At 31.4% G+C, this 9,798-nt stretch overlaps 1 protein-coding gene across 1 annotated transcript in view; it reads right to left on the bottom strand.

The window, feature by feature from the left end:
- Nucleotides 1-447, bottom strand: part of LOC106685167 (carbohydrate sulfotransferase 11) — a 20,484-nt gene extending 20,037 nt beyond the window's left edge. The window contains exon 1 of the mRNA XM_067045758.1: nt 281-447. The gene's annotated coding sequence lies outside the window, so the exon portion shown is untranslated. The remainder of the gene's footprint in view (nt 1-280) is intronic.
- Nucleotides 448-9,798: the final 9,351 nt, after the last annotated feature.

Here is a 9,798-nt window from a genome sequence, read left to right on the forward strand (position 1 = left end):
TATATATACACTTATTTCTTTGTATATATTTAATTTATTGTTTTAATTTTTCTAGGTCAGAAAAAAAAAAAAATATATGATATCAGTCATTACAAATTTATTTAATTTTGAAATGTGCTTAAAACCATAAATTTCAACTTTTTTTTTCAAAACCAGTTCTTATTTTATGAATAATATATTGGTAGTCCTCTTCTCTATGCCTCTCCCCTTTCCTCCCAAAGAAAATAAATTTAATATTTTTCAGTGTTTATGCATTTGATAAAACGGTTTTCAAACTAACCTTTCAGTTTGGTAAACTTCCACTTGAACGTGTCCATCGAATATGTAGTTTCTAATGTGAATATAAATTGCTTCCTGTTTCTGCTGGATTCAATCGATTTATGAATTTCATGGATGGAATTAGTGTTGAGTTCAAGGTATGTGAAAACAAAATATTTGGACCAAATAATAATGAGTTAACAGGATATTTCTTACATACGGAAGAGAGGGGTTATCTACAGGTTAGTATTCTAAAAATGGAGGGAAAGTCAAGTTTTCATTCCGTGGGGCCTGTACGTAATAAAAGTCGACTCCCCCAGGTCGGATTCGAACCGGTACTGCTGCAAATACAAGATTTCCAAAGTTTTAACTCCACCTCAACTACCCACGGTTGGAATTGCCAGGAATGCAGGTTATAGCATTGTTGCGAATCAGACGCGTAAGGTTTAGTAACGAAAGGAAAATGCTAATAAACATTGAAACGACCAAACCGTAGGTGGAAGGATTTCGTCAAGAATGATCTTGTAGATTTGGTTTTGGTCGGGCATCACTTGACAGATATATGTGAACTGCGGCTGTATCAGCATCAAACCTTTTAGAACAAGAGCCCAAGAGGAGAGAAAAGGTAGTTATTTCACTCCAATTTTTTATTTCTTGCATGAAAATAAATGTCTAAGTACTAGTCAAAATTGATGAGTCTGTCAAGAATAAGAAGGGCAAATAAAAAACGTTAAATAAAATTAATTTTGTATTCGGATCTCTTTATCTTTAAAATTACCAACAACACTAGAAAACCTAAGAGAACATCATTTAAAGCAGAGGAAATTTGATAAAATATGAGCCCTAATAGAGCTATTTACGTTCAATAGTTCTCCAGATATTCGACGTACAGATGTCTATTAGCACTCAAATTAAAGCTATTTTAATGTACTATAAAATAGTTTATCTACGTAGTGGTAGTAGTAGTTTTTATACATTTTCTAAAATAAATTGATTTAAGATTTATTTTTTATTAATATACTTGTTTGAGAGTGGTTTAGTTTCTTTAAAACAATTTTGATCCTTTTTCTCTCAACTTTATTCTTTTTAAACTTCCGACGTTTCGACCACTTAGGTCATTAACAAGGATTCCTTATTTTGTTTTCATTTTTTCCTTTAAAATTCTTTAAATGCCGGCTAATTGCCTTTGTCCCATAAATTCTTCTATAAAATTCCTTCCCAAATTTAAAACTTTTATTAACCACTTTTCTTACTACTATTTCCATTTGCAGAACAGGTTCTATTTGGAGTTTGCAAATGGAAATAGTAGTAAGAAAAGTGGTTAATAAAAGTTTTAAATTTGGGAAGGAATTTTATAGAAGAATTTATGGGACAAAGGCAATTAGCCGGCATTTAAAGAATTTTAAAGGAAAAAATGAAAACAAAATAAGGAATCCTTGTTAATGACCTAAGTGGTCGAAACGTCGGAAGTTTAAAAAGAATAAAGTTGAGAGAAAAAGGATCAAAATTGTTTTAAAGAAAATTGATTTAAGTTATTCGGACAAATTTTCAAGTGCAAACTTTACATTCATATGCGAATATCATAAAAACTACTACCCCTACGAAGATACATTTCATAAACTACTATATAGTGAGTTAAAAGTACCTTTTTTTTTTTTTAATACTGGCAGACATATGTACGTCTTATGTTTCCAGAGATATATTTTTTCAAAAATTATAAACTTATAGTACATTTAACTGGGTTTAATTTGAGCGCTGACAGACATCCGTACTTCTTATTTTTCCTTAACTATAGATTTCTCAAAATGAATTCACTAACTACTGATTTTTTATGAACTATTGCTTTTTAAAAAGCTATATCTCGAGAACTATTGAACGTAAATATCTCTTTTAGGGCTAATATTTCAACAAACTTACTCTACTTTAGATGATGTTCTCTTAGGTTTTATAGTGTTAGTAGATTTAAAGGTTTAGAGCTCCGAATTAAAAAAAAATTTTTTAACGTTTTAAAACAGCCGCCATTTGTTATTCCCCCTACGTATACTTGGCAGACTCATCAATTTTGACTAGTAATTATACTTAGTTTTCTTTAAAGAAATAAAATATTAGGGTTAAATAACTGCCTTTTTTATCGTGGCTCTTGTACTATTTGAATTCATTAAGACTTCAATATTTTTATTATTTGTTAGAATTCTTCACTTTGTACGATTCGTTAACTAGACAAGTTGCATGACAACACTGTTGCGTGCAACTTGCCTGAATAGTACAAGAGCCGGAAAAAAAATACAGTTATTTCACCCATCAGTTTTTGATTAATTTAATGAAAACTATGTATAATTACTAGTCAAAATTGATCAGTCTGCCAAGTATAGGTAGGGGGAATAAAAAATGGAAGCTGTTTCAAAACATTAATTTTTCTTTCGGAGTTCTAAATCTTAAAACTACCAACAACACTAGAAAATCTAAGAGAACATTATTTAAAGAAGAGTAAATTTTCTTTAATATTAGCCCTAATAGAGCTATTTACGTTCAATAGTACTCGAGATATAGCTTTTTAAAAAGCAACATTTCTTAAAAATCTACTGAAAGATTAGTAGTTAGCGAATTTACTTTACTATGTGAAGTATAGATGTCTATTAGCACTCAAATTAAAGCTAGTTTAATGTACTATAAAGTAGTTTATGACGTTTACCTTCGCAGGAATAGTAGTTTTCATGATATTTGCTAAAATAAATTGATTAATAGTTGTTCGGACAAAAAGTTTGAGTTTTGAAAACTTCATTTCAGAAACTATAGGACTATAAAATAAATTAACAAAATGTTAATTTCTAGTTGTTCGAATAAATTGTTGGATTTTTGAAAAATATATCTCTAGATCCATAAGACGCACATGTCTGCCAACACTGAAAATAAAGGTAATTTAATTTACTATAAATTAGTTTATGACACTTATCTTCGTAGGGATAGTAGTTTTTATGATATTCGCATATGAATATAAATTTGGAAAATGAAAATTTGTCCGTACAACTATATACAGCTTTAATTTGAGTGCTAACAGACATCTGTACGTCAAATGGTTTTTAAGATATAGAATTTTCAAAATAAATTCACTAACTAATGATCTTTCAGTACGTTTTGTACAACTTTTTTTATGAAATATTGCTTTTTAAAACTCTATAGCTCGAGAACTATTGAACGCAAATAGCTTTATTAGGGCTTACAGTTTAGCTAATTTACTCTACTTTAAATTATGTTCTCTTAGATTTTCTATTGTTGCATTTTTTAAAAATTCTATTCCATTTTTATTATCCCTATTCATAATTGGCAGACTCATCAATTTTGACTATTAATTATACATAGTTTTCAATTAAATAACCAAAAATTGGGGTGAGATAAGTGACTTTTTTCTCCTCTTGGGCTCTTGTACTAAAAGGGAAAGGGGACGCCCAGACTCCAGATGAAGATGGTTTCCTGCATACAGATCTGCCGCCTCAGAACCAGCCGGTTGTCCACGCCCATCAGAGAGCAGCCGACCCATTAACATGACACCTCTGGTGACAATGGGCTCGACAGATCTCGCACAGACAATGGACTGCTGTATTATTCATGGAGGGCTAGGTGGCGCTGCCAAATTACAGGGCACCCAACACAATAGCTAGGCAATTAGGGTTCTGGGGGAATTAAAAGGTCTGGAGAAGGGGGGGGGGGTTAGGTTAGGGTTAGAGGTCCCCAGGTTATTTATTTGCGTCACACTCGTGTCGTCGCTACTTAACAAACGGGCAGCTTGAATTATAGTTGCATTGTGTCCTCTTCTTGAATATAATTTGTGAATTATTTCTTCTAATATACGTTGTTATATAGTCCTCGTTAGTGATTTTTTATGTTGGGATTACGTTAGCGTTCTTTAACCAAGTGGGACACTGAACATTTTTGGAGTTTTAATTATTTGGACTTTATAGAAATTTACAACTATACATTATATAATATATTCAGTAAATTTGATCTTAGTTAAAATGGAGTGTTACAGGCGTGTAGAGAAACTACTCATTGGTAGCACTCTAATGACATTTTACATTAGCAGGTCTCGTGGCAATCTTCTTTTCAGGCGTCTCGGAGGATTGTCAGGAATGGAAGAGGATGCAAGGTTAGAAACTAGGGGGTTTGAGTGGTTAGGAAGTTTTTAATGGAAGGAGAAATATCTGGTTCGGGCTAGATCGGTTACATAGGGAACATTAAGGTCTTTATGGATGATTTGCTTTGTAACAAAGTAAGGAGCATTGAGGATTTTGAATTGTAAGGATTGGATACGAGAGGAATTCCAAGGTTTAGGGGAGCCCCAAAGCTCAAGTCTATGTGTCCAGATTGGCCTTATTACAGTCATATAGATCATTCTTTTGTAATGTGTTGGAAGTTTAGACCGTTTGTCTAGTAAGTGCTGTAGTCGGAATCTGCGTGCAGTTTCCTGTCTTTTCAGTCTTGTGTGAAGATTCCAGGTTAATCGTTTGTTCCGATGTAGTACAATGTAGCGGATCTGTTCGTCAGGGGTAAGAGCAACATTATAAAATGAAACTGTAAGACAGTCGGTATGTTTACGTCGAAGGGTAAAGGTGATTTTATGGAATTTAATTTTCAACTTAAATAGCAAACTCTAGCAATTAAAATAAAAAGCTATCAGACTCGGCAACGCTTCGCTATTGCTATATTTGAGGATGTGTATACATTATGAGGTGTAGATAGTTGACCTTAGATTAATGATTGGAGAAGTTTTGGGGGGAGGGAGGGGTTCAATTTGTAGATTCAATGCTTGTTTTTTTTTCAGTTTTTTAGGCACTACTTGCATATCTTATATTATACGTATCTTCTTAACTACATGATATTATATTTGATCTTTCACTGTTTTCAATCTACTACCATCTAATTCCACGATTATCAATCAATTATTTTTTACTATTCAATTATTAGATAGTAATCAATTTTTTATCATTTATGATTAAGTTCAATATTCTGTATAATTCCAAACTTGTTTGTATACTATTCCTTTTCAATTTTATGTTTCTCTAAATATTGGTGTTAACTCTTTTGCTCTACAGCCCTCATGAAGACCTGAAACTCAGCGTCAGCAAAAAATAAATAAATATGGTTTTGTTTATTTATGTTGTTCTTAGCTGACCGCACCCTCCCGACAAACTTCTCCAATCATTAGTGTATACATTAATTGAACACTATTGAAACTTGAATATCTAATAATTATATAGATGAAATGACATAATGGTAACTATAGAAAAAAAAATTTCGACCAACTTTACTGAAATCTTCATCTATTTTTTTTAAAAATTTTTAGTGAATAAAAAATGATTTAATAGATTCATTAATATTTTTTTCTTATTCTTCAGAAAGAGACAAATCGATTGATATATAATAACCATAAAAATAAATGATTAGTTATACCATATCATTTGATTATATTGTATTGAATTTATAATTGGAACTAATATTTCGCCCTAATAAGGGCATTAAATCTAATTTTTTTTAATGTAGGTTAAAATAGGAGACATTATGCTTTCCAACGGTTGTGTAAACGCAGAAATTGGATAAAATGCAGAGGAATTATGAACGATTACATGAACAATAGTCATCGCAAAAAAAAAATTCTTTAAGTAAACCAAGATGAAAATTTTCTAATTAAAAAAAAATGGTATTTGAGGGTTTCAAAAGGCAATAAGAACGAACATGATAAGCTATTTCCTAAAATATATTTATTGACCTACTTCACTGAAATTTTCATTATGTTTTTTTTTTTTTAATTTTTAGAGAGTAAAAAATCATTTAGAAGAATCAGTAATATTTATTCTCATTCTCCAGAGAAAAAAATATGGCCAGCTTATATTCTTACCAGGAAAATCCTGAACATTTAGCAAAAAGTACCATCTCAATCGGATGAACCGTATGGAAGAGGATAAAGTACGAAAAAACAAAAATTCATTTTTATGTATTTGATAGACATATTAATAAGGAGGTAAAAAAACAGCACATAGGTACATTGATTTGTCCAAAGAGATAATGACTAGTACAGTTTAACATTGATTTGTGAGCTAAAGGGAAAGATAAATGTATCAGTAGTGAACAACATTCTTTAAATAATTTTATCTTGTAAATTTTAATTCACATGACTATATTTGAAAAATAAATAGATGGACGTTAAAAAATGAGATAAAATTGATTATGAGGTTTTGATAAAAACTTGTTGAAATGTTAAATTAATTGTTATAATTGCAGGTATATTAGTTAGTATATGATTAGGAGTGACCCGTAAACGTATACGTAGTACAACAAATATGGAATAGTGATAATATTTTAAATGAAAGTTTTTAATATTCATTTATTGCTATTTACAACTGTGCATTATAATACATTTAGTAAATCTGATCTAAGTTAAATTGGAGTGTTACAGGCGTGTAGAGAAACTACCCATTGGTAGCACTCTAATGGCATTTTACATTAACTGGTCTGGTGGCCATCTTCTTTTCAGGCACCTCGGAGGATTGTCAGGAATGGAAGAGGATGCAAGGTTAGAAACTAGGGGGTTTGAGTGGTTAGGGAGTTTATAATGGAAGGAGTAATATCTGGTTCGGGCTAGATCGGTTACATAGGGAACATTAAGGTCTTTATGTATGATTTTATTTGTGACAAAGTAAGGAGCATTGAGGATTTTACGAAGGATTTTGGATTGTAAGGATTGAATACGAGAGGAATTCGAAGGTTTAGTGGAGCCCCAAAGCTTATTAGAGTCATGTAGATCAGTCTTTTGTAATGTGTTGGAAGTTTAGAACGTTTGTCTACTAAGTGCTGTAATAGTCGAAATCGACGTGCAGTTTCCTGTCTTTTCAGTCTGGTGTGAGTATTTCAGGTTAATCGCTTGTCCAAATGTGAAACATAATTTAAAAGTTAAACTAAAGCATTTTATCCTTCTGAAATATTTAGTATCATTCAAAGATTAACTACCCGCAAAGCTCCTGGACACGAGCTAAACCCACATACTAAAACTTCCTCAGAAAGCATAGGATGGCTTTCTGAGAAAGTTTTCCTCACCTGCATATATAACGCCGTACACCGCTCCACATATTTTCTTGACCTATGGAAATTATTTATTTTTAAAATGATTCCAAAACCCTAGAAGCTCCCAGAATACCCAGACTCCTATTATCGATCATGGGCAAAATTTATTTTGAAACGCCTATACCCCATCCTAGATTCCAACTATATAATCACTAATCAGAAGTTTGGATTCCAAACATCCCACTCCACTATCCAGCAATGTCATCGTATAGTGGACGTAGTCTCGTCTTCTTTCCAGCGTGGAATTTACTGCGCGGGAGTCTTATTCGATGTAGAACAGGCTTTTGATCAAGTCTGGTACCCGCGACTGATTTACAAACTCCGTAAATTCCCTACCTTCAATATACTTTCTCATTATTTGTTCCTTTCTCATTGATAGATTATTCCATTTAACCACAATGATTCCTATTCACCCCCCTACTCTCAGTCTGCTGGTGTTCAAGGTAGTATCTTCGGTCCTAACACTATCCTCACCATGTATACCGATGACACATATGTGCTTGCAGTTAATTAATTATAACTCTTTAATTTTATCACAAAAAATCCAATTCCACATCACATCCCTCGAAGAATGGTGCCGTAATTGGAGGATTAAAATAAATTCCAACGAATCCCATCAAATCACCTTTACCCTTCGTCGTAAACCTACCGATTGCCCTACAGTTTTCTTTAATAATGTGGCTATAACCACTGTCGAACAGATCCGCTACTTTGGACTACATTTGGACAAACGACTAACCTGGAATCCTCAAACAAGACTGAAAAGACAGGAAACTGCACGCCGATTTCGACTATTACAGCACTTACTAAACAAACGGTCTTAACTTCCAATTCATTACAAAAGACTGATCTATATGATTATAATAAGGCCTATCTAGACATACGGAGTTGAACTTTTGGGCTCTACTAAACCTTGAAATTCCTCTCCTATCCAATCTTTACAATCCAAAATCTCTCATAAAATCCCTTACGCTCTTTACTTAGTCACAAATAAAATCATACATAAAGACCTTAATGTTCCCTATGTGACCGATCTAGCCCGAACCAGATATTTCTCCTTCCATTAAAAACTCCCTAACCACTCAAAACCCTTTCTAACCTTGTATCCTCTTCCATTCCTGACAATTGTCCGAGGCGCCTAAAAAGAAGACAGCCACGAGACCTGCTTGTGTAAAAGCGTCATTCGAATGCTACCAGTGAGTAGTTCTCTTCATGCCTGAGATCAAATTTACTGAATGTATAGTTGTAAATTTCAATAAATGCATTATTTAAACATATTAAAAAAATAAATTAGAATTTGATAGGATCAACATTACTGAAAATACAATAAACAATTCTAGTATTGGATTTTGTCCCCCAAAACCTTCTTTTAAAATCATAAAATTTTGAATATAATACCTCCATGTATTCACTACTTCATATTCTGATTATATGATTATAATACATTACTAATATTATTTCTAATTTCATTGTAACTATGTGCCTTGAATTATTCGTTTTATGTAATTTAAAATATTATATTTATTGAAAATGAAAGCTATAATTATTATTTTTATATACACTAGTACAGCATACAGCCAAAAATCAACATAATTTTGATTTTGATAACACCATAATTTTACATAAAGAAAACAATTTGTACAAAACAAAAATATTTGAGTCAATTTATATATCAGAGAACATCAATTATACAGTTAATTTTAAATCAGATACTAGGAATTTAAACCAACATTATGCAGAGATTTTAACCAAAATAAATTCATAAAAGTAAATGGAGAAATTTGTTACTATTTACAATTAAATGCAATATGGATTTTTGAGAATTAGAATAAATACCAAATTGAGACAAAAATGCGATTTGAAATAAAATAAATTAATTTTAAAACAAGGCTGACATGTGTGAGTGGGAGTTATAAATGGTTTGTTATATGGTAGTGAATTTTTGTGGATAATCTTATGTAAGAAGAATTAAATATTTATGATTTTATATTAAAAAAAGTAACTAAACTTAAGCTTAGGTAAGCTTATTAATAATAAATATGACTCTGTAATAATTGACTTTTTAAATAGACTTTTAATTTATAATAAATGAATGACCTGGGCAGAATAGCCTGCAAAAGAAACTCTAAATTAATGTGAGGAAGAAATTATAATTGAAGATATGTTATAATATTGGTGATAATGTTATTGTAATAAGTGTTAAAAATGAATATATAATATAAGCTGTTAAAAATATAGATGTTCTTGAGGATGGCTAAAATGGCCGAAACGTCGGACTAGTAAAAAATAAAAAGAGTTGAGACGAAAAAGGATACAAGTTTTGATTTATTTAATAAATTGTATTTATTTATTTATTTTACATTGTTTAAGTTTGTTTTAAATCTACTTTTCTATTAAGCACCTCCCTCATCATCCCCCCAAACT

The sequence above is a fragment of the Halyomorpha halys genome, unplaced genomic scaffold, assembly GCF_000696795.3.
Source record: "Halyomorpha halys isolate HHAL.00 unplaced genomic scaffold, Hhal_1.1 Scaffold31.1, whole genome shotgun sequence".
NCBI lineage: Eukaryota > Metazoa > Arthropoda > Insecta > Hemiptera > Pentatomidae > Halyomorpha > Halyomorpha halys.